Source organism: Neofelis nebulosa, chromosome 5 (genome assembly GCF_028018385.1).
Source record: "Neofelis nebulosa isolate mNeoNeb1 chromosome 5, mNeoNeb1.pri, whole genome shotgun sequence".
Taxonomy (NCBI): domain Eukaryota; kingdom Metazoa; phylum Chordata; class Mammalia; order Carnivora; family Felidae; genus Neofelis; species Neofelis nebulosa.
The window spans coordinates 18,356,049-18,382,048 of NC_080786.1; the positions used below are offsets into that span (position 1 = coordinate 18,356,049).

Consider the following 26,000-nt stretch of genomic DNA (forward strand, 5'->3'; position numbering starts at 1 on the left):
CACACATCTATAGGCATGCTCATCCTACAAAGAGTTGAGTTCAGGCTAGGAAAGAGGAGAAGAATATTGGGTGGAGGGCTGCCCATCATGGGATCACTGCAGCATCAGAAACACTGGACTAGATTTACATACCGAAACACTTAAGAAACAAAACAAGGCCTGTAACACCATACTATGTATGTAAACTCCAAACACACATAAAGGAAACACTGTATGTCTTACATGGGGTCACACATAACCAAGGACCCCTATCACCCACGCGTATCAAGCACATTTGATTGGGTGCCCATGTAGAAAAGATGAGGAAGCAAAACTGAAATAAAACAGGAGAACGGCTATGACAGGCTGATGATTTTAACCCTCATGAAATGAGGAGCTTACTTCAAGCCCCTCTACCTGCGGTCCTCATAAAACCTGACAGGTTTTAATCATCTTTTTATTATCTCTTCTCTGAGTCACCCCTATGTGATAATGGGCCTTCTATGATCAGATAATGGAATTCTGGTGAGGGACATAATCTACCGCCTCAGAACCAGAAAGATGAAATTTTAAAAAGGGCTTGAAGATGACGAGGGGAAGAAAAGAAAGAGGTAGACCATCCTGGTTGGTAAAACAGTCTTCCAGTTGCAGAAGCATTTTTCCAATCAGTAATATCAAATGTGAAACTCCAACATGTTAAGAAAGGAGAGAAAAGGCTCGGGCTGAATTGGTCTACCCACACACCCACCCCAAAGTCCCCAAGCAAATCCTTGTCTCAATAGATTGACAGATCACTAAACCTCCATCAGAGTTCTGGAAACCTCTCTTCTAGAAATGTTTGCATTTATAAGCCTGGCCTGGAGTGATAAATGGGTGGGTCAACTTCAATTAAAAGGTCAGGATAGAACCACTGAGACTCCTGAGTATTAGTCAAGTTCTGCAGAGACGGGCCCCAGACCTAAGGCTGTGCTGCCTGTGACAAGAAGGGGGAGATGGCCTTTTGCTGCCCCTACTCCTTCTTTATCCTTTAAAACCAAGTTAACAAGACTCTTATTTTTATCAGCCTGGTATTGAATATTCAAAATGTTTGTGCCATGTAAGTGGGTTAAGCAAATTTAAACTCAACTATTTCTGTCTCTTCCAAGTTCCTCTAATTCAGAGGGCTTATGAGCCAGGACCCAATCATTTGATATGGGGAATGATCCAAGGAACATTTAGCTTGTGGAAGACATGTCATTCTAGCTCAGATTCAAGATACTTGCCAGGTAGAACAGGAAATCAATTTGTTCTCTGTTATTTCCAAAGAGCCTAGCCAGGATTAATGAATGAAATTACTCAGAAGTCAATATCAGCTCAAAAGAAGGAAGAATTATGCCACGGTTACACTGTCTAGAAGTAGAAATAGAGAGTTCCCTATCACCTAAGGTGCTTAAGCAAAGACTAAACTCTTCTCTGACGACAAGGTAGCAAGAAGGCTAGATGTGTCAAAGCAAATGACCTCTCAGAGCCACTTCAGCCCCACGTCACATCATGAACACATCCTCGGGGGTCTATTCCCCCTACCTGCTCTGGTTTTAGGCTGTCCCTCATGCTGTATTTTAAGTTCCCCACAGGGAAATATGTGAGATGAACCTCAGTTAGATGTGACTTCTGGTGCTGCTTACTTTTAATGTATAATCCTTCTCCACAAAAGTAGATAAGCCAGTAAAATAAAGCCTACCATCTGTCTCTCCGTGTTTTTTTTCAGCTATCATCCTACTAGCTCCTGAGAAAACCTTCTCCGTGCTGCCATGAATCAGACAGGCTGATCTGAAACCATTACCAGGGAGCATGATGTGTCAGAATCAAAGAGCAACTCTAAAGTGAGATAAAATATAGCAAATAAATTCTAGGATGGTCTGACACACTGGGAACATTATGTTGCCATTGGTTCATCACAATTATGTCAAATACTGCAGCTGTTATTATTAAGTCTCCATCATAACATGAATCTCACTTTAATTGCCTCTGGTTGAGACTCTGCACATTGGTTGTCTGCCCAGGCATGAATTTATTTTAACCAAAATTAGTCTTAATCAGCTTGGCTTGAGTAATGATGTAGCCAAAACACACACACACACACACACACACACACACACACACACACAACCCATAGCCAGGAGACAGTCTGAGAAGCTTCTCCAACAATTCATAGATTAGAAAAGAACAGAACTTTTAAAAAATATTTTGCAAGGAATTAATCCCTCTCCTACATTTCAAAACACTTTTAATCAGCTTTCATGTTAGCGAAAGTCCTGGTTGTCCACTGTGGAAAGGTATCTGGAGAATAAAAAGTACATTATGGGGCAGTCCGGTGCCTTATGACAGAACGGGGACTTGTATTTTGAGGTTGTGTTGTACGTTCCCAGCTCCTTCTACGTGGGGGCCTCGTGAGGCTTGAGAGCTAAGAAGATGCCTTATTTTGAAAGTCTATCAGAAGTGGACATGATTAGATTCTGACCACTCCAAATTACCATGGATTACAGCAAGACTAAAAATGAGCTGGTGTAACTTTTTCCTCCAAAATAGTGATTACAAATCACATATTTACAAGGATTAATGACATCCAACTTGTCATAAAAAGCTTTCAACTTCAATCAGCCTCATCCTCCCTAGGAGCCCTTTCATTTCACATCCAACTACAAGCTCCTTTCCTTCCAGAAATAAGACTATACTCTCCCCCTGGAAAAAAAAATGCACAAATACGTTTCATACAGACAGGAAAAATGGGGTGGGAGGAGGGGCAGGCAGTGCCACAGCTCTAGAGAATGTGGTTCCGTGGCACATAAAAGCAAAACTACTGAGGGGCTCCTGGGTGGCTCAGTCGGTTAAGCATCCGACTTCAGCTCAGGTCATGATTTCAACGTTCATGAGTTTGAGCCCTGCGTCTGGTTCTGTGCTGACAGCTCAGAGCCTGGAGCCTGCTTGGGATTCTGTGTCTCCCTCTCTCTCTGCCCCTCCCCCACTCACACTCTGTCTCTCTCTCTCAAAGATTAACATTAAAAAAAATTTTTTTTTAATAAAACTACTGGCCCCAGAAATTCAAACAAAGTAAATTCCTTTTTTTAATTTTTTTAAGTGTTTATTTTTGAGACAGAGAGAGACAAAGCATGAGTTGGGGGAGGGGCAGAGAGAGAGGGAGACACAGAATCCAGAGCAGGCTCCAGGCTCTGAGCTGTCAGCACAGGGCCCCACACAGGGCTGGAACTCGTCAACCACAAGATCATGATCTGAGCCAAAGTTGGACGCTCAACCAACTGAGCCACCCAGGTGCCCGAAAGAAAAATAAATTCTTAAGTTGATCCCAAGAATCCCTTGAGGGTTCTGAAATTTATTCTCAGAGGTAAACAAAATTTTTATTATTTTTTTTAAATTTTTGGCTTCGTTGCAAAGTTAATTTTAAAACTTATCATAAATCATTTTTGATCATCCAGATCAGCTCAAAACAAAATACAAAATTTCATTCATTCATTTGTATTCATGTTAACAAGGCCTTTATACTTACAATACCTAATATACTTTAACTGTTGCAAACTAATGAGGACCCCAAAAAAGCAGACTTACTATATAAATGATGGGATTCCTGGGGCACCTAGATGGCTCAGTCAGTTGAAGATCCAACTTTGTCTCAGGACATGATCTCACAGTTCGTGAGTTAGAGCCTCACGTCAGGCTCTGTGCTGACAGCTCAGAGCCTGGGACCTGCTTCAGATTCTGTGTCTCCCTCTCTCTCTGCCCCTCCCCCACTCACAGGCGCACACTCACTCTCTGTCTCTCTCAGAAATAAATGAACATTTTAAAAAATTTATAATAAATAAATAAATAAATAAATAAATAAATAAAGCAGTCAGAACACAAAGGGCAGCATCATGGTTCACTGGACCCGTGAAGATGGAGAGAAAATCCTGTTTGCAATCTTTTCCTAAAGTCCCTTTTTCTTTAAAAAAAAATTTTTTTTAACGTTCATTTATTTTTGAGAGAGAGAGACAGAGTGTGAGCAGGAGAGGTGCAGAGAGAGAAGGAGACACAGAATCCGAAGCAAGGTCCAGGCTCTGAGCTGTCAGCACAGAGACCGACACAGGGTTCGAACTCATAGACCGTGAGATCATGACCTGAGCTAAAGTCAGACGCTCAACCGGCTGAGCCACCCAGGCGCCCCACAAAGTCTCTTTTTCTACTTTGATGATGGATGGCCTGTACTATAGGTGAGTTACTTTTTTTTTTTTTTTAATGTTCATTTATTTATTTTTGAGAAAGAGTGAAAAAGCAGGGGAGGGGAAGAGAAAGAGAGACAGAGAATCCCAAGCAGGCTCTGCACGGTCAACACAGAGCCCCATGTGGGGCCCCAACTCATGAACCATGAGATCATGACCTAAGCCAAAATCAAGAGTCAGATGCTTAACCGACTGAACCACCCAGGAGCTCCTAGATGAGTTACTTCTAAAGCAAGGCAAATTTTCTTGCCTGAACCTAGGAAGCATTTCCTCAACTACTAAGGGGAGATGGCAAGTGAAATGAGCTCAGACACTAGTGGATCCTGAGACGAAATCCTGAAGGTGTCCCATCTAGGAGCCCACTGCAGGAACACAAAATTCAGCTAAGTTTGGGCAATCTGAGAATAGAGAAAACTTGGACTCCCCTTCTTGGGCTGAGGCTATGAAAACACCAAGACTCCTTAAGAAAAATGGACATGTGGGGACCAGTTCCCCAAGACACAAAGTAAAAAGGGAGTGGCAGGATAATTTTGTGAAGATGAGAGACCCCTAAGTAGCCTGAGTTTCAATAACACCACGAAATTTCCCATAGCCAAATCTGAGATAGCAGCAGTAGAATCCTTGCAGGCAGTGTACCTAAGAACGGCACAGAAATTAGCCGAGAGAGGAAGAACTTGATTGGAAAGAGCGTGAGGTCAGGAAGGAATGAGGGACAAAGCTGGGCCCCACGTGCATCCACAACAGAACACCAGAGGGCTCAGTGATGCCCCTGTGGACTGATGACAACACAGACCAGAAGCCCTACCCATGACGTGACAACATAATGGGGTTATTCTCAAATTTTCAAGTGCATTAGAGTTCGCTTGGAAAGCCTGCTGGCATACAGATTCAGGTTCAGCAACTCTGGGGTGGGGACTAAGAATCTACATTTCTAACAAGTTCTCAGGTGATGTTGATATCGCTGCTCTGGCGACCACACTCAGAGAATCGCTGCTATGATGCATCCTAACCCTCCAACTTATGTGAGACCCAGATATAAAAGGAAACTCCCAGCATTAGGGAGATCATACTAGGAGTATGTTTATCATATACTTATAGGAAAATAGTTACCTTTCCCACACACCTGTACTCAGAACTAAGATTTGTGTCCATCAGTTAGATAAGGGCCAATGGCCTCCTTCATCTCTCTGGTTATTTTCTGCTTCGGAAAGCATCACTTCCTGATGCAACACTGAATATAATTCTCAAATACACCCAGTAACATATTAAAGATGTATTTCTTGGGGCGCCTGGGTGGCTCAGTTGGTTGAGCGCCGACTTCGGCTCAGGTCACAATCTCGCGGTCTGTGAGTTCGAGCCCCGCGTCGGGCGCCTGTGCTGACAGCTCAGAGCCCGGAGCCTATTTCAGATTCTGTGTCTCCCTCTCTCTGACCCTCCCCCATTCATGCTCTGTCTCTCTCTGTCTCAAAAATAAATAAACGTTAAAAAAAAAAAAAAAAAAAGATGTATTTCTTCAACACTTAATAAAAAAGAGGTCATTAAGTGTTGGAACTCACTGTCTAGCATATTCAAATAAATAGTAGTAGACAAGATAGCAAATGGTTCTTCTAAAGTGTACCAGGTCACTTCCCCCACCCCACCTCGGAAAATTCCTCAGTGGCTTTCTTTGTCACTCAAGTAAAATCTATAGATCACCACACTGTGGACAGCAAGGCTGCACGTGGCCTGAGACCCAGATACCACTCCGTCCTCTTCGACACTGCCCAGCACACTCACTCTACCCTGATACATCAACGTATCTTCTGCTCCTTAAAGAGCCAAAGGACATACACACCTTGCGACCTTGTATGCTGTTCCCTCAGCCTGGAATAGCAGCTCCTTCCCTTGTTTCCTTCGGGTCTTTACTCAACCCCTCATCAGAGAGGCTCTTCCTCTTCACGATAGAAAACAGCTCCTTCACCTTCACCCCCCCTCACTTTCCATCTGCTTCACCCCATTTTATTTTTCTTCCCCATCATTTATCATAATGTGACATATCATATTTTAGGGTTTTAAATTTTTCGATTGTCTGCTAGAATGTAAACTCCATGGAAGAAGGAAATTTGCTTTGTTTGCTGCTAGATCCCTAGTACCTAGGAAGTACTTGGCATATGAGATCACTCAGTAAATTACTGTCAAATGAATTAACAGAAAGAAAGGCCTGCAGGCCAAAAGAAACGACAGCCCTACGCCTTCGAACACCCTAAGAGATGTAAGGGAAGGTCTCCTGCCCAGGCTGGCACCCCCAGTTGCTTTCACATGCCCACCTTTCCCTTCCTCTCTCACCACCAAACACCCACACATCAGCACTGAGGAAGAGGCGCTCATGTGCTGTATGTGGGACGAAAGAACACAACACAGGGTGAAGCAAACTGCAAAATGGAAAGCCAGAGGCAAGGAGAAAAGTCCTTCTCCATGGCAGGCAACCCAACCTCAGCTGAGGACACTAAGAATGCCTGTGACCCCACGACCCGGTGACACCCAAGAGCTAACATTTGGGTAGATAAATATCCTTGTAGACATTTGTATACACACAGATACACAAGCATGTTATTTGCTTTTTTGACTTTCAATGTAGACTGGATTCCAGACAAAGATCTCTAGGAGTTAAGCCTAAAGGAATATAAAATCAAAAGATGAGGTCAATAGAAAAGACAGGAACCGGGTAGGTAGAAGACGTCACACTTAACATTTTCCCTAGGCTTTCCAAAAGCTGAGAATTTCTCTGCTCCAATGTCTACAACCATAATTGTTTATGATAATAATGTGTTCAGATAAGTGATGTCAAAGGATCAAATAGTTTTTACATTCTCAGCTTTTAACAGAAACCTGGAAGTGCCACAGTTTAGCGCTCAATTATCACCATCTTCCTTGGAGACTTTTGAGAACTTAATGAGTTTGTCCTTTTGCATGAGTACAGAGTTCAAATGGAAAGAATCCTTCCAACGACTCACATTAAAATTTATTCTAAGTGTCTTTTAACATTTGGACTTTAAACAGAAGATTCGGTATTTCTGAATCAAATGTATCTTCTTGTTTAATGCCGTGATAAATTTCCACAGACACTCCCCAGGTTACACTTCAATGAAGCGAAAGATCCAGAGAAGCCACAGGAAGGAGACTGAAGTGACTTTCAATTTAAAGTGATTAGGAGTTCAGAAAAAGCAACCTTTCTGGATGTCGAAGTTCTACAGTCTCGAGTTTTGAGTTCAGCAATTCAGAACACTATCGTGCAAAGTGGTGCTGAGGCATTCCACTTACCAGAACATTCCTTTTTCCTCATTTTTCTCCTGCTTTCTCTTCATGCTCTCCATCCTTTCCTACCACAGAGAAGATACACAGAAAGTTTTTAGTAATGTTTGTAAAAGAATGAATAAATTTATTTACATGTCCAGCAAAAATCCTACTACCTTGTAGTCTTTTTTTTTTAATATTGTTTGCTTTTGTTATCTTATTAATTCATGATTAAAACATATTGTGGTGTGGGGTGCCTGGGTGGCTCACTCGGTTAAGCATCCAACTTTGGCTCAGGTCATGATCTCGTGGTCCATGAGTTCAAGTCCCGCATTGGGCTCTGTGCTGAGAGCTCAGAGCCTGGAGCCTGCTTTGGATTCTGTATGTGTGTCTCTCTCTGCCTCTCCCCTGCTTTCTCTCTCTCTCTCTCTCTCTCTCTGAGAATTAAGTAAACATTTTTTTAAATTATTTTAAAAAATTCTGTGGTGTAATTATTTTTCCAGTAGTCTTCCCAGTGGACAGCAGCATATAATGGGAAGATCATGGGCTTTTGACTATAGATATGAATTTGAATCTTGTCCTCACTACATCTGTGTCCTTAGACAAGCTGTTCAACTTTCTTTCACCTCAAATGTCTTGTTTGTGAGATGGGGATAATAATACAAATTTTGTGTTGGAAAAGACAATTCTCCATGAGTCTCTCGTGCTCACAGCTGGCATGTAGGGTATACCAAAAATGCTGGGCCCTAACTTGTTTCTTCACCCAGGCAATTTCTCATGGTTGTATTTGCAGCAAGCACCTTTGAGGGGTGAGGAGGTGTCTCCCTCAGGAACAAAGAGCATGATTACTCACTCACTACTTCCTATAAAAGTGGTAGATTCCTAGAGCTCAGGGTTCCCCAGCTATGATAAAAAAATACCGTGGGCATAGTATCCATCTGGACCCCTACTGGCTTGCCCCGCTGGACCTTGGGTCACAAAGGGATCTGGCACAAAATGCTGGTGCTCATGCTGTTTGCTGCAACGTGAGTAGTAAAATCCTTTGTCTCTCACCTAGAGGTCTCATCTACCAACATCCGAAATAAGAGACTAAAACTCACTGGAAAATCTAGTTTCAACATTAATAGATTAACTTACTGGCTTGAAAGCTGGGTAAAATAAAACCCCACATGTGACAATTCACAGGGTTGTTGAAAGATTAAATGAGATCACCGAAATAAAGCACACGGCACAGGGTGGGCACTAAATAAATACGCACAAAAACATTTTCCCTTTAGCATCTCATTTAAATTTCTTTAACTATTTTAGGTAAATAGCTCTTGACAAAATTGTGATGACAGTGAGGTTGCTCCTTTACGTCTCTTCACTTTTCCCACATAATCTATCACTCCCACATGCAGTGATAAAGTCATCATATTCTCCCAGAAGAGTTTACAGCTGGTACCTCTCTGGAGGTCTAAGTGCTTGGGACAGAAGGGAACACGTGAAAACTGAAGGAGATGTAAGCCATGGGTCTCTAATAATGGAAATTTGAGACCTGGATTGGCAGTAGGTGTTTGAGGACATGGGACCGCATCTATCCTCTTCCAATCTTCTGAACTTCACATTAGGGGAGGGGAAGGAAGGAAATGGAAATAGAAATAGAGTTTATGCCAAAATATAAAAGTATTTTCTGATAACTGGGAAGATTTAGATGACTCAGAGGAATGTAACAGACTCTTTATTACATGCCTGTACCCTGGTCTGTACCTCCTAACATACCTAGAAATGAAAACAGTGTCTTACTCTTTGTACTAGTTTCCTATTTCTGCTGTAACAAGTTACCATGAATTTGGTACCTTAAAAATGAAACTTAGTATCATATAGCTCTGTGGGTCAAATGTCCAGCACTGGTCTCAGCAGGCTAAAATCAAGGTGTCAGCAGGTCTGTGTCCCTTTCTGGAGGCTCGAGGAGAGGATGTGTTTCCTTACTTTTCCAGGTTCTAGAAACCACCTGCATTTCTTGGCTCATGGCCCCTTTTTTTCATTTTTGGATGGTCAAGTTCTTACACTGCTATCTCTCTAGTTCCTTGTAGCCAGAAGGTTGCCTGCTTTTAAAGCCTCATGTGATCACATTCAGTTCTCAGGGATAAGTTGGGATTATCTCCCCATCTTAAGGTCTTTAATCATATCTGCAAAGACCCTTTTACCACGTAAAGTGACATATTCACGTGTTTACACAGGTGGGGATTATGACCTAGACCAATTAGGACTTTGGGGTGGGGCATTATTCTCCTACCACACTCTACTTGGAGAAACCTCCCAAGATTTGGTAATTTTTAAAGTCGTTCAGTGTGACCATTTCCCAGGTTAAAATTTTTCTAAATGTGAAATCTCTGCCAAGATAAGGAGAATGAACAGTGCCAAGTGATAAATTATCTTTAAATTTGTTTCAAGTTCCACACATTATCAGAAAAAGTGATCAGAGGAGCACTCCTGAAATTCTAAGGGAAGACACTCAGTACATGTAACTGTGTGCAGTTATGGGAATTCCAAGAAGAATGTTAGTTTATGTGAGAGCAAAGGTTCACTTTGGCCCACAAAGTGAACCTCTGGGTCACAATGTGTGGAGTCTGTGTGGAAGCATCCCAGTTGCTTTTTCTTAAAGCTTCAGGAATGTCTGAAATGACTCCTGCCCATGAGGTTTTTCTCAATACTATGATATTTGGGGGCAATTAAAATGATATGACAATGCGAGGGCCCTTATCTGAGAGGTGGGCAAAAGCATAGCCCGCAGTAGAAAGAGTGTGGTTGCACTTTGTAGATGAGGATGGGTGTCAAATTCCAACAAAAGGAAAATTCATTTATTCGAAAGTATTTATTGAGCAGCTCCATGTGCAAAACAAAAACAAAAACAAAACAAAAAAACCCACTATGCTAGGTACTCTGGGCTGAGGATGAATTAGCCAAGAAGCCAACCCTTAGGGAACTTGCATTCCAGCTTCAGAGATAAGAAACAAATTATTCCATGAGCATCGAAGATGAACAGTAGTTCTCTAGAGCAGTGCTTCTCAATCTTTAATGTGTCTACATGTATCTTATCAAAATGCAAATTTTGTAGGTCCAAGTGGAGGAATGAGGTTCTACATTCCTAACAAGCTCCCAAGTGATGATGATGCCAGTGCTACTGGTCCCACGCTCAGAGCAGCAAAGGTCTAGAGTAGTATTTCTCACACCTCACTGTGCTTAATCAGCTGGGGAAATTTTACAAACAAAAGACGCCCTGGCGCTTCCCATGGAATTTCAGTTGTGATTAGAGAGTAAGACTCAGGCATCAGTATTTTGATTTAATGTGCAGCTAACTACTGAGTACTGTTAATACACAACTTCTCATCATAGCTGTTACAAAAATCTTGGGCAATGGTCCTCAGAGTGGGGGCCCCAGACCGGCAGGGTCAGTATCACGTGGGAACTGGTCAGAAACCTAATTCCTGGGCTCCACCTCAGGTCTGTTGAAATTCTGGGGGTGAAGCCCCAAAATCTGTGGTTTAACAAACCTACCAGGTGATTCTGATGCAAAACCAAGTTTGAGAACCATGGATCTAGGGCAGCTGTTTCCAATCAGACGTGAACATCAGAATCACCTGGAGACCATTTCAAAACTGCAGAGGCCGTAGCCCCACCCAGTTTCTGAATCAGTTGGTCTGGACTGGAGTCCTGACCTGCTCATGACTGAAAACATCCACAGGCTGAACCACCTATGTGTCCTCAGACCAAGAACCCCTGATTGTAGGGTAGTGACCAGCAAAATCCTCTCCTCTTCTCATTTATTTACTCATTTTTTTTCTATACATGTTAAATGCAACCACCATCAAAGAGCTTGGAAGCAGCACAAAATAAGGAGTAAATCAAGTAGACACAAAGATAAGAGCCCATGAGCGAGAAGAAGAGCCAACAGGATAGATCAGAAGCCAGGCAACAGCTCAGGACTCCCTCCCCCATTTCTGAACTTAACCTACATTAAGTGAGGAGACAAGAAAAGAAAATCACAATACTTTTCTACCAGAAGAACCCTGACCGATTACTGTCAGCCATGAGCTTGCCACCTTCATTGGCATCCCCTTCTGCACATAATCATTATGTTCCTGTTTAACCATGTCACCCCACATTCCAGAGTATCCTATGGATTAGTACTCACTAGTTTTAGAATTTTGGGGTCCTGTAATCTCATCATCCACATATTGACAACCAGACAAAGGAGGGATCACAGAGAAGCTTTGTACCAATTAAGGCCTTGTGTTGAGTACCCCTGAAGAACAGTCAAAAGTTAGTGGCTCCAGGGGCGCCTGGGTGGCTCAATCACTTAAGTGTCCGAGTTTGGCTCAGGTCATGATCTCATGGTTTGAGTTTAAGCCCCACGTCGGGCTCTGTGCTGACAGCTCAGAGCCTGGAGCCTGCTTCAGATTCTGTGTCTCCCTCTCTCTCTGCCCCTCCCCTGCTCATGCCCTGTCTCTCTCTGTCTCAAAACTAAATAAAAACATTTAAAAAACTTTTTTAAAAAGTTAGTGGCTCCTAAGTCTCTTCTCTAATGACAAAAATGAACTGTATGTGACCCATTCTTTCTCAAGAACTCCTGACAAGCAGTTAATCCAGTCTCCACCCCAGAAACTGAGTGGACTTTTTTGCTTACCACAGCTCCCATCAGTTAGCAAGTCTTCACAGAACTCGTGCCAACGAAGGCTTCTATCCTATCTTGAAGCAAACAAAGTAGAGGCCTAAGAATATTCTTCCAACAGACCTCTTAACTAAGCTTAATATACACAGTACCCTATGGAAGAAAACTGCTTTAAATCAGAGAAGCCAAAGGAGCAATTGTAATGTTTTCTGTGAGATGTCGTTGCAGGATCAGCAAGCAAAGGAAACACATACCAACTCACGCAGGAACTATGGGCCACATACGCATGTCACGTATTCAGAGTAGATTCTATTAGAAAAATCCCCTCAAGAAAGTGTCCCATTCAAATTCATCCACATGTAGCCTAAAAGCAACCCGAGTTGTCATATCACCTACAATGATGATTCACATGCACTGTGGCCAACAGAGCATATCATATGTTGAATGTCAGAAAAGATTCCCAACAATACAGAAAGGGTGCATTCTGGGGAGCATTGGGAATACCGTGCAAATACGCGGGATGAGGGGGCCCCTGGATGACTCAGTCAGTTAAGCCTCTGACTCTTAGTATCCGCTCGGTCATGATCTCACAGTTCATGGGATCTGGCACCACACTGCCAGCGTGGAGCCTGCTTGAGGTTCTCTCTCTCCGTCCTCCCCCACCCACGCTCACGTGCTCTTGCTCGCTCTCTCAAAATAAGTAGACTTTAAAAAATATATGTGGTGGGCGCCTGGGTGGCTCAGTCAGTTAAACATCCAACTTCAGCTCAGGTCATGATCTCGTGGTCTGTGGTTTTGAGCCCCACAACAGGCTCTGTGCTGACAGCTCAGAGCCTGGAGCCTACTTCGCATTCTGTGTCTCCCTCTCTCTCTGCCCCTTCCCTGCTTGCTCTCTGTCTCTATCTCAAAACTAATAAACATTAATAAATAAATAAATAAATAAATAAATAAATAAATATTAAAAAATATATGTGGGATGAAGCCAAATTATAAAGTTGTTGTTTTGAAGGGCTTTCAAATGCTATATAGGATGAACTGCCAGCATCCTGAGGAATTATAAATAGAGCTTCACGTTTTTGTGCAAATGATATATATTCATTTCAAAAACTGTTTCTTATATTATCAATGCCTGTCAGCACAGCATAATGTTAAAGAGTACGGACGCTGCAAACTATCTGAGTTCGATTCCTAACTGCTGTGTAAAATAAATAGGGCCCTGTGCAAGGTCCTTACTTTCCTCATCTTGAAAATGGGTAAAATATACTATCTTCATCATAGGGTTATCAAGATTATTGAGACAATGGATACATAGTTATTAGTGCTTTATCTGGGATATTGTTGATGTTCAATAAACTCTGGCTATTATAATCATTTCTAGGAGTCTAAGGTTCTCAGCATATTCACTGAGGAGGCTTACATGGATCAGGCTAATACTAAAGGCAATCCACTGAGACCTGGTAAAAACTATAAATGCACAGTAAATTGTTGACTTAAAGCTATACCAAAAGTCAGTGCCTGATCACAATTCCTTCCTCTTTTAGCTAGGGGACTGCATTCTGATGATATTTGATCATGGTATCAGAGAATAAATTCACGAAAAGACTGAGAAATTCTCCTTGTTCATAAAATGGAATAACCAAATTAAAAATTAAAAATATACTTCAATTTAAAAAATACTCTTATTATCCAATTTTCACTTCACACTAGTCCAGTAATGCTCACTTTAGTGGTGAGGAAAATGTATAAGTAACCTGCCCCAGGCAATTTCTTTAGTGTGGAAGTCCTATTTGGAGACTTAAAAAAAAAGAAAAGAGAAAGAAAGAAAGAAAGAAAGAAAGAAAGAAAGAAAGAAAGAAAAGAAAAGAAAAGAAAAAAAGCATAAAATTGAGAAATCTAAACAGACTTCCACATCAACTCTACCCTATCCTCCAAAAAAGTCTTTTGGTCTCAATTGTTACAAAACTTAAATTTACTAAGGAAGATAATTTCAGTAGTTATATCACTTAACAAGTGTTAGAGCCATAGTATTAGACAGTTACCTTAACACTGTCTATGTTGTCAAAATCATTAGACTAAAGCTTTCTTTTTATTTGTTCCATTAGCCCACTTAATTTATAAGGACACCCATGACAATAGCCTATAGCCTTCTTGCCTATAGATTTTACGGACCTAAAAGAGCTGGATGCCATTTTTATATGCAAAAATTTAAAAACTGGGGATTTCAGAGGCAACATAATAATCAATACCCATATAACAGGAGTTGCAGATATGAAAAATATTGAATTAGAAAGATAACTGACTTCAAGAAATAAACAGAATAAGGTTTCCAAGAATATATGGGTTTTTTTCAATATATGAAATTTATTGTCAAATAGGTTTCCAAACACCCAGTGCTCATCCCAAAAGGTGCCCTCCTCAATACCCATCACCCACCCTCCCCTCCCTCCCACCCCCCATCAACCCTCAGTTTGTTCTCAGTTTTTAAGAGTCTCTCATGCTTTGGCTCTCTCTAAGGGTTTTTTAATTGAAAGGAGACACAAACTGTCACAAGGGAAATTTTTTAAAAATTTCAAATATATAAATAAATACATAAAATAAAATAATGTTTTTAAAGACCAACACCTAGAATATTGTGGTGACATTTAAGAAACCCAAAGATAAAAAGAAAATCTTAAAACTTTCAAAGAAAATAAACAGATAAGTCAGTACATATCAATCAGATGGTATTGCATCCTTCACTGTAATACTGAGTGCAGAAGACAATGGAACAATATTTTGGAATTATTTTTGACCTGTAATAATTATCTAGTCTTTTAAGAATGAGGGGACCCGAAGCGGACCACCGAAGGCAAAGCGAGCTGAACCTGCCCCTCCCGACTCTGTGCACCTTGCGGATCCACCCCAGCTAATACACCAGATCCCATCGAAGCAGCACCACAAGCCTGGCAGTGTGCAAGTAGCACAGACAGGGGCCACACCACTCCCCAGTGAGTCCTGCCCCTGGGAGAGGGGAAGGTAAGGTACACACCAGTCTGACTGTGGCCCCAGCGGTGGGCTGGGGACAGACATCAGGTCTGACCGCGGCCCCGCCCACCAACACAAGTTACTCCAGACAGCACAGAGGAAGAGCCCTGCAGTTCCACGTCACTCCAGGGACTATCCAAAATGAAGAAATGGAAGAATTCTCCTCAAAAGAAACTCCAGGGGCGCCTGGGTGGTGCAGTCAGTTAAGTGTCCGACTTCAGCCAGGTCACGATCTCGCGGTCCGTGAGTTCGAGCCCCGCGTCCGGCTCTGGGCTGATGGCTCGGAGCCTGGAGCCTGTTTCCGATTCTGTGTCTCCCTCTCTCTCTGCCCCTCCCCCGTTCATGCTCTGTCTCTCTCTGTCCCAAAAATAAATTAAAAAAAAAAAAAAGAAACTCCAGGAAGTAGCGACAGCTAACAAACTGATCAAAAATGATTTTGCAATGTAACAGAAAATGAATTTAAAATAATAGTCATAAAATTAATCACTGGGCTTGAAAAAAGTATAGAGAACAGCAGAGAATCTATTACTACAGAGATCAAGGGACTAAGAAACACTCAGGAGGAGCTAAAAAATGCTATAAATGAGCTACAAAATAAAATGGAGGTGACCACAGCTTGGATTGAAGAGGCAGAAGAGAGAATAGGTGAATTAGAAGATAAAATTATGGAAAAAGAGGCAGCTGAGAAAAAGAGATAAAAAAACCCTGGGAGCATGACGGAAGAATTAGAGAACTAAGTGACACAATTAAACGTAGTAACATACGCATAATTGGGATTCCAGAGGAGGAAGAGAGAGGGAAAGGTGCTGAAGGCGTACTTGAAGAAGTAATAGCTGAGAACTTCCCTGATCTGGGGAAGGAAAAAGGTATTGAAATCCAAGAGGCACAGAGAACTCCCTTCAGACATAACTTGAATCGATCTTCTGCACGACATATCGTAATCAAACTGGCAAAATACAAGGATAAAGAGAAAATTCTGAAAGCAGCTAGGGATAAACATGCTCTAACATATATAGGGAGACTGATATGACTAGTGATGGATTAATCTACTGAAACTTGGCAGGCCCGAAAGGAATGGCAGGAAATCTTCAATGTGATGAACAGAAAAAATATGCAGCCAAGAATCCTTTATCCAGCAAGTCTGTCATTTAGAATAGAAGTAGAGATAAAGGTCCTCCCAAACAAACGAAAACTGAAGGAATTCGTCACCACTAAACCAGCCCTCCAAGAGATCCTAAGGGGGATCCTGTGAGACAAGGTACCAGAGACATCACTACAAGCATGAAACCTACAGACATCACAATGACTCTAAACCCATATCTTTCTATAATAACACTGAATGTAAATGGACTAAATGCGCCAACCAAAAGACAAAGGGTATCAGAATGGATAAAAAAACAAGACCCATCTATTTGCTGTCTACAAGAGACTCATTGTAGACCTGAGGACACCTTCAGATTGAAAGTGAGGGGATGGAGAACTATCTATCATGCTACTGGAAGTCAAAAGAAAGCTGGAGTAGCCATACTTATATCAGACAAACTAGACTTTAAAGGGTGTAACAAGAGATGAAGAAGGGCATTATATAATAATTACAGGGTCTATCCATCAGGAAGAGCTAACAATTATAAATGTCTATGAGCCAAATACAGAAGCCCCCAAATATATAAAACAATTAATCACAAACATAAGGAACCTTATTGATAAAAATGTGGTAAATGCAAGGGACTTTAATACTCCACTTACAACAATGGATAGATCATCTAGACACAGGATCAATAAAGAAACAAGGGCCCTGAATGATACATTGGATCAGATGGACTTGACAGATATATTTAGAACTCTGCATCCCAAAGCAACAGAATATACTTTCTTCTCGAGTGCACATGGAACATTCTCCAAGATAGATCATATACTGGGTCACAAAACAGCCCTTCATAAGTTTACAAGTATTGAAATTATACCATGCATACTTTCAGACCACAATGCTATGAAGCTTGAAATCAACCACAGGAAAAAGTCTGGAAAACCTCCAAAAGCATGGAGGTTAAAGAACACCCTACTAAAGAATGAATGGGTCAACCAGGCAATTAGAGAAGAAATTAAGAAATATATGGAAACAAATGAAAATGAAAATACAACAATCCAAATGCTGTGGGATACAGTGAAGGCAGTCCTTAGAGGAAAATATACTGCAGTCCAGGCCTATCTCAAGAGGCAAGAAAAATCCCAAATACAAAATCTAACAGTACACCTAAAGGAAATAGAAGCAGAACAGCAAAGACACCCCAAACCCAGTAGAAGAAGAGGAATAATAAAGATCAGAGAAAAATTAACAATATAGAATCTAAAAAAACAGTAGAGCAGATCAACGAAACCAAGAGTTGGTTTTTTGAAAAAATAAACAAAATTGATAAACCTCTAGCCAGGCTTCTCAAAAAGAAAAGGGAGGTGACCCAAATAGATAAAATCATGAATGGAAATGGAATTATTACAACCAATCCTTCAGAAATACAAGCAATTATCAGGGAAGACTATGAAAAATTATATGCCAACAAACTAGACAACCTGGAAAAAATGGACAAATTCCTAAACACCCACACACTCCCAAAACTCAAACAGGAAGAAATAGAAAGTTTGAACAGACCCATAACCAGTGAAGAAATTGAATCAGTTATCAAAAAACTCCCAACAAATAAGAGTCCAGGACCAGATGGCTTCCCAGGGGAATTCTACCAGACATTTAAAGCAGAAATAATACCTATCCTTCGCAAGCTATTCCAAAAAACAGAAAGGGAAGGAAAACTTCCAGACTCATTCAATGAAGCCAGCATTACTTTCATTCCTAAACCAGACAGAGACCCAGTAAAAAAAGAGAACTACAGGCCAATATCCCTGATGAATATGGATGCAAAAATTCTCAGTAATATACTAGCAAATCAAATTCAACAGCATATAAAAAGAATTATTCACCATGATCAAGTGGGATTCATTCCTGGGATGTAGGGCTGGTTCAGCATTCACAAATCAATCAGTGTGATACATCACATTAATAAAAGAAAAGATAAGAACCATATGATCCTGTCAATCAATGCAGAAAAAGCATTTGACAAAATTCAGCACCCTTTCTTAATAAAAACGCTCGAGAAAGTTGGGATAGAAGGAACATATTTAAACATCATAAAAGCCATTTATGAAAAGCCCACAGCTAATATCATCCTCAATGGGGAAAAACTGAGAGCTTTCTCCCTGCGATCAGGAACACGACAGGGATGTCCACTCTCACTGCTGTTGTTTAACATAGTGTTGGAAGTTCTAGCATCAGCAATCAGACAACAAAAGGAAATCAAAGGCATCAAAATTGGCAAAGATGAAGTTAAGCTTTCACTTTTTGCAGATGACATGATATTATACATGGAAAATCCGATAGACTCCACCAAAAGTCTGCTAGAACTGATACATGAATTCAGCAAAGTCGCAGGATACAAAATCAATGTACAGAAATTAGCTGCATTCTTATACACTAATAATGAAGCAACAGAAAGACAAAGAAAGAAACTGATTCCATTCACAATTGCACCAAGAAGCATAAAATACCTAGGAATAAACCTAACCAAAGATGTAAAAGATCTGTATTCTGAAAACTATAGAAAGCTCATGAAGGAAATTGAAGAAGATATAAAGAAATGGAAAAACATTCCGTGCTCATGGGTTGGAAGAATAAATATTGCTAAAATGTCAATACTACCCAAAGCTATCTACACATTCAATGCAATCCCAATCAAAATTGCACCAGCATTCTTCTCAAAGCTAGAACAAGTGATCCTTATTTTGTATGGAATTAAAAAAGACCCTGAATAGCCAAAGTAATATTGAAGAAAACCAGAGCAGGAGGCATCACAATCCCAGACTTTAGCCTCTATTACAAAGCTATAATCATCAAGACAGCATCGTATTGGCACAAAAACAGACACATCGACCAATGGAAGAGAATAGAGACTCCAGAATTGGACCCACAAAAGTATGGCCAACTAATCTTTGACAAAGCAGGAAAGAATATCCAATGGAAAAAAGACAGTCTCTTTAACAAATGGTGCTGGGAGAACTGGACAGCAACATGCAGAAGGATGAAACTAGACCACTTTCTTACACCATTCACAAAAACGAACTCAAAATGGATAAAGGACCTGAATGTGAGACAGGAAACCATCAAAACCCTAGAGGAGAAAGCAGGAAAAAACCTCTCTGACCTCAGCCGCGGCAAATTCTTACTTGACACATCCCCAAGGGCAAGGGAATTAAAAGCAAAAATGAACTAATGGGACCTCATGAAGATAAAAAGCTTCTGCACAGCCAAGGAAACAATCAACAAAACTAAAAGGCAACCAACAGAATGGGAAAAGATATTTGCAAATGACATATCGGACAAAGGGCTAGTATCCAAAATCTATAAAGAGCTCACCAAACTCCACACCCGAAAAACAAATAATCCAGTGAAGAAATGGGCAGAACACATGAATAGACACTTCTCTAAAGAAGACATCCAGATGGCCAACAGGCACATGAAAAGATGCTCAATGTCGCTCCTCATCAGGGAAATACAAATCAAAACCACACTCAGATATCACCTCATGTCAGTCAGAGTGGCTAAAATGAACAAATCAGGAAATTATAGATTCTGGAGAGGATGTGGAGAAACGGGAACCCTCTTGCACTGTTGGTGGGAATGCAAACTGGTGCAGCCGCTCTGGAAAGCAGTGTGGAGGTTCCTCAGAAAATTAAAAATAGACCTACCGATGACCCAGCAATAGCACTGCTAGGAATTTACCCAAGGGACACAGGACCTACTGATGCACAGGGGCACTTGTACCCCAATGTTTATAGCAGCACTCTCAATAGGAGCCAAATTATGGAAAGAGCCTAAATGTCCATCAACTGACAAATGGATAAAGAAATTGTGGTTTATATACACAATGGAATACTATATGGCAATAAGAAAGAATGAAATTTGGCCCTTTGTAGAACATGGATGGAACTGGAGAGTGTGATGCTAAGTGAAATAAGTCATACAGAGAAAGACAGATACCATATGTTTTCACTCTTATGTGGATCCTGAGAAACTTAACAGATGTCTATGGGGGAGGGGAAGAAAAAAAAGAGGTTAGAGAGGGAGAGAGCCAAAGCATAAGAGACTCTTAAAAACTGAGAACAAACTGAGGGTTGATGGGGGATGGGAGGGAGGGGAGGGTGGGTGGGTGATGGGTATTGAGGAGGGCACCTTTTGGGATGAGCACTGTGTGTTGTATGGGAACCAATTTGACAATCAATTTCATATTCAAAAAAATAATTAAATAAATAAAATTTCAAAAAAAGAATGAGGGGGAAAAATTTTGTAATATTCAAGAACTCAGAAAGTTTGTAACCTATGAACTCTCTCGGGAAAAAAATATCTAGACAACATGCCTCAAGGAAAATAAAAACAAGAACCAAAAATGAACCTAAAAGATGATATGAGATAGCAGTCTGGAATTACCTCACAACATGAGGAAAGGAGAGAAAGCAGTGAAGACATGCTAAGTTATTTCAGTTTTTGAGAGAAAGGAGCAGATATCAGATAGGAAAAATGTAGAATTTAATATGTACATTGATGGTTTTTAATATTATTTTTCCAAGGGTAGAAAGGAAAGTGGATGTAACTTCAATAATCCTTCTTAAGAAATACACTAACAAGAGATATTAAAAAAGCAGACTGACAATTTGTATAAATAAAAATTTAAAACTCTTGTGCACAAATAAACCATGAACAGTGTTAAAATAGCAAGAATCAGACAAGCTTCACCCTAGGAGAAAATATTTGCAAATCATACATCCAACAAACAATTTATATCAAGAATATATAAAGAACCCTCAGAAATCAACAGTAAGAAACCAAACAACCCAAATTTTAATGAGCAAATTACTGGGGCACCTGGCTGGCTCAATCAAGAGAGCACGTGACTCTTGTAAGTTTGAGCCCCATTTTGGGTGCAGAGATTACTTAAAAACAAAATCTTTTTTAAAAAAGTGGAAAAATGGGGGTGCCTGGGTGGCTCAGTCTGTTGAATGTCCAACTTCGGCTCAGGTCATGATCTTACAGTTCAAGGGTTCAAGCCCCACATCAGGCTCTGTGCTGACAGCTTGGAGCTTGGAGCCTGCTTCAGATTCTGTGTCTCTCTCTCTGTCCTTCCTCTGCTCACACTCTGTCTCTTGTCTCTCTGTCTCAAAAATACATAAACATTAAAAAAATTTTTTAATGGAAAAAAAAGTAAATTACTTAACTAACACTTTAACAAAGAGGCTATGCAGAAGGCAAATAGGTACATGTAAAGATATTCTACTTTTTTAGGCATTAAGAAATGAAAATTAAAATCACAAGATACCACAGCATACTTACTAGCGTAGATGAAATTTAAAAGTACAATAGCAAACGCTGAACAGATGCTGCTCATGCAATGATGATGGGGATGCAAATAGTAAAGACTCTTTGGAAAACAATTTGCTGGTTCTTTATAAAGTTAAACACACACTTACCGTTCGATCCAGCAATCTCACTGGTAAGCAGTTACCCAAAAGAAATGAAGAAGTTCACCTAACACCTGTGTGTCAGTGTTTACTGCAGCACTGGTCATAATAGGGGACATAACCCAACTGTCCACCAACAGCAGTATGGATAAGTAAATTTTGGTACATTCATACTGTGGCATACTAGACTATAATGAGCAAGAATGATCTGCAACTATGTTCAATCATGTGGGAGAATCCCTTAAACCGTGTTGAGCAAAAGAAGCCAGACACTACAGGGTACATACCGTTTGATGTCATTTATGTAAAGTACAAAAGAAGCAATGCACGATGGGGATGTTGAGTAGGAGTGTGCACAAGCCAGATGCTGGTAAATATTTTACTTCTTAATCTGGGTGATGGTTTGGGGGGTGTGTTCAGTTGTTGAAATGTTATCAAGTGGCACATTTATGATCTATGCCCCTTCCCATCATAAATTACACTTGAAAAAAATTTTAATGCATACTGCAGGCCCCCAAATAGCCAGTAAACATGGAAAAGGACCTAGTTACTAATATTTAGGGGAATACAAACTAAAGCAATGGTGACATATCAGTTTTTACCCATCAGATTAGAAAATCATAAAAATAGAAAAAAATAAATATTTTAGGATCGTGTGGGAATTGCGTACTCTCATGTGCATATTAGTGTTTGCACCAATGGGTTCAGCCTTCTTGAAGAGTAATTGGCAGTATCATTGTGTTTACATGTGCACACCACTTCACCAATCATTTCCACTTGTAGGTACCTGTTCTTCCTGCATAAAGAGGCAGGCACAAGGCTGTCTACAGAGTCTAATCTGTAATACCAGAAAATTGGAAACAATGCCAATTCCCAACCAAACAAAATAAACTTGGGAACATTCCTATTATGAAATTCTGCATACCAGGGCACCTGGGTAGTTCACTTGGTTGGCATCCAACTTTGGCTCATGTCATGATCACGTGGTCCATGGGATGGAGCCCCCATCAGGCTCTGTGCTGACGACTCAGAGCCTGGAGCCTGCTTCGGATTCTATGTCTCCCTCTCTCTCTCTGTCCCTCCCCTGCTTGCGCACGTGCGCTCTCTCTCTCTCTCTCTCTCTCTCTCTCTCAAAAATAAACAAACATTAAAAGTTAAAAAAAAAATCTGCATACCTTCTAAAACATAATGAGCTGTATAACAATATAAGACATAGTTTTAAGTATTTTTTAAAAGGGTATCATAGCACAGTATAAAATATATAATTTATTGTTTAAATATTTATATATATAGGTATAGTTATATAGAGAAATGTTTTAAAATGTATAGGACAGAGGAGCAGAGATATGGCTCTAGACTACTGACAGTGATTTTCTCTAGGGAAAGGAGTGAGAATGGTGGAGGAAAGGAGATGATGGAGATTCGCATATGTTTCAGGCTCTAGGCTTCTTACAATTTTCTGTACAGAATCTTTTGCAATGGTAATATACCCTTGTATTATTTGTGCAATTTTAAAAAACGTCCCTAACACATAGATTAAAAAAAAAAAAATACACTACAGGGGCGCCTGGGTGGCTCAGTCGGTTGAGCGGCCGACTTCGGCTCAGGTCATGATCTCACAGTCCGTGGGTTAGAGCCCCGCGTCAGGCTCTGTGCGACAGCTCCGAGCCTGGAGCCTGTTTCGGATTCTGTGTCTCCCTCTCTTTGCCCCTCCCCCCCTCATGCTCTCTCTTTCTCTCTCTCTCTCTGTCAAAAATAAATAAACGTTAAAAAAAAATTTTTTTTAATAAAAAATAAAAAAATACACTACAAAAAACACATAAAGTAGAAGTAAAACTAGATACTAACAACAGTTAAGCTAAACTTAGTGACAACTGACTTATACTACAAAAGGGTTAATTATAACAATAAATATAAACAAGCACACTCCTACATGTAGGCTGCATGAAATAATAAATTCAACAGTTGGCTATTTAAAACGCACATGACTAAAAAATATTTTAATTGACAGGCAACACTCAGGGGGAAGATCTGAGGCAGGTGTGCAGAGATTGGTCAGGTTGTGACAGATGCAGACTGTGGACTATGGGCACATTGCTTAAAAGGCAGCGCAGCAAGTCAGGTGATGTGCTTGGAATCAAGGCAAGTAGCTGAGCACTGACAGCCTTACTCTTGGTCTACATCCCATAATTACACTGTATGTGGGTTCTCTGTAGGCATTTGATTTGGAGGATACTTAACCCTGTGAGAACATCATAAGGGCAGCAATTACAAAAGCATAATGGTAACACTAAAGAATATAATCATAATCACAAAAAGTACTTAGTTAATATCAGTATCATAGTAAAAAGCTTCAAGAGAGGAGCTAGTCATTAAATGAAAATAGTAAACTATAAATTAAAGAATAAAAATCCAACAGTACTGAATTTATATGTCCCTAACAACAGCTGAACATAGCAATAAAAAATGTAAATTTAAGAAAAGTCATAAATAAATTGAAATTAGAGAGCTAATTATTCCACTATAAAAATAGCAAAACCTACCACTTACTGACTTTTTCTAAGTGTCTAGGATTCTGTGCTGAGCACTCTGCATACATTATCTCACTTAATTCTCACATGAATTAATTCCATGAGGTAGGTGATATTTTAGTTCTCCTATTTTATAGATGAGGAAAGTAGGACTTAATGAAGTTGAGTGTCTTTGCCAAGAAAACCCACCTATTTAATAAGAGGTGAAGCTGCAACTCAGACTTGAGTCTATCTAGCTCCAGAGCTCATATTCTAATGTACTCCTAGTTATGTTGCCTCTCAATCTGAAATAATCAGAAGATGAGTAATCAGTAAATAACAAATTAATAAAAGAAACTGCATAACTGATCAGCAGCATCAATTAGATAGACAATGGAGAGACGCAAAAGATAAAAGAATAAATTATTTTATATAAAGGTCTCATAAAAACGCATTATATGAAGACAAAAAGAAACCAGAATATCTGATATTCCACAATATTAAAAATATGAAATTAGAAGTGCAAGCAAAATTCTTATCAGCTTTATTCATGAAAGCTAGAAACTAACAACCCAAATGTCACTAACTGGCGAATAGATAAGCAACCTGTGGTGCATCCACATAATGAAGGACCGCTCAACAATAGAAATGAGCATTCTGGGGGAATGCAAGCTGGTGCAGCCACTCTGGAAAATGGTATGGAGGTTCCTCAAAAAACTAAAAATAGAACTACCCTACGACCCAGCAATTGCACTACTAGGCATTTATCCAAGGGATCCAGGTGTGCTGTTCCGAAGGGACACATGCACCCCCATGTTTATAGCAGCACTATCAGCAATAGCCACAGTATGGAAAGAGCCCAAATGCCCATCAATGAATGAATGGATAAAGAAATTGTGGTTTATATACACAATGGAGTACTACGTGGCAATGAGAAAGAATGAAATATGGCCCTTTGTAGCAACATGGATGGAACTGGAGAGTGTTATACTAAGTGAAATAAGCCATACAGAGAAAGACAGATACCATATGTTTTCACTCTTATGTGGATCCTGAGAAACTTAACAGAAATCCATGGGGGAGGGGAAGAAAAAAAATAAAAAATAAAGGTTAGAGTGGGAGAGAGCCAAAGCATAAGAGACTCTTAAAAACTCAGAACAAACTGAGGGTTGATGGGGGGTGGGAGGGAGGGGAGGGTGGGTGATGGGTATTGAGGAGGGCACCTTTTGGGATGAGCAGTGGGTGTTGTATGGAAACCAATTTGACAATCAATTTCATATACTGAAAAAAAAACAAAACAAAACAATAGCCACTGTATGGAAAGAGCCCAAATGTCCATCAATGAATGAATGGATAAAGAAGATGTGGTATATATATACAATGGAGTATTACTCGGCAATCAAAAAGAATGAAATCTTGCCATTTGCTACTATGTGGATGGAACTGGAGGGTTTTATGCTAAGTGAAATTAGTCAGTCAGAGAAAGACAAAAATCATATGACTTCACTCATATGAAGATTTTGAGAGACAAAACAGATGAACATAAGGGAAGGGAAACAAAAATAACATAAAAACAGGGAGGGGGACAAAACAGAAGAGACTCATAAATATGGAGAACAAACTAAGGGTTACGGGAGGGGTTGTGGGAGGGGGGATGGGCTAAATGGGTAAGGGGCACGAAGGAATCTACTCCTGAAATCATTGTTACACTATATGCTAACTAATTTGGGTGTAAATTTTTTTTTA

The 26,000-nt window shown here is 40.3% G+C and overlaps 1 long non-coding RNA gene across 1 annotated transcript in view; it reads right to left on the reverse strand.

Annotated features, from left to right (window-relative positions):
- Positions 1-26,000, reverse strand: part of LOC131511745 (uncharacterized) — a 129,322-nt gene that overhangs the window by 8,564 nt on the left and 94,758 nt on the right. Inside the window, exon 3 of the long non-coding RNA XR_009261707.1 lies at positions 7,533-7,591. This is a non-coding gene — a long non-coding RNA (uncharacterized LOC131511745). The remainder of the gene's footprint in view (positions 1-7,532; positions 7,592-26,000) is intronic.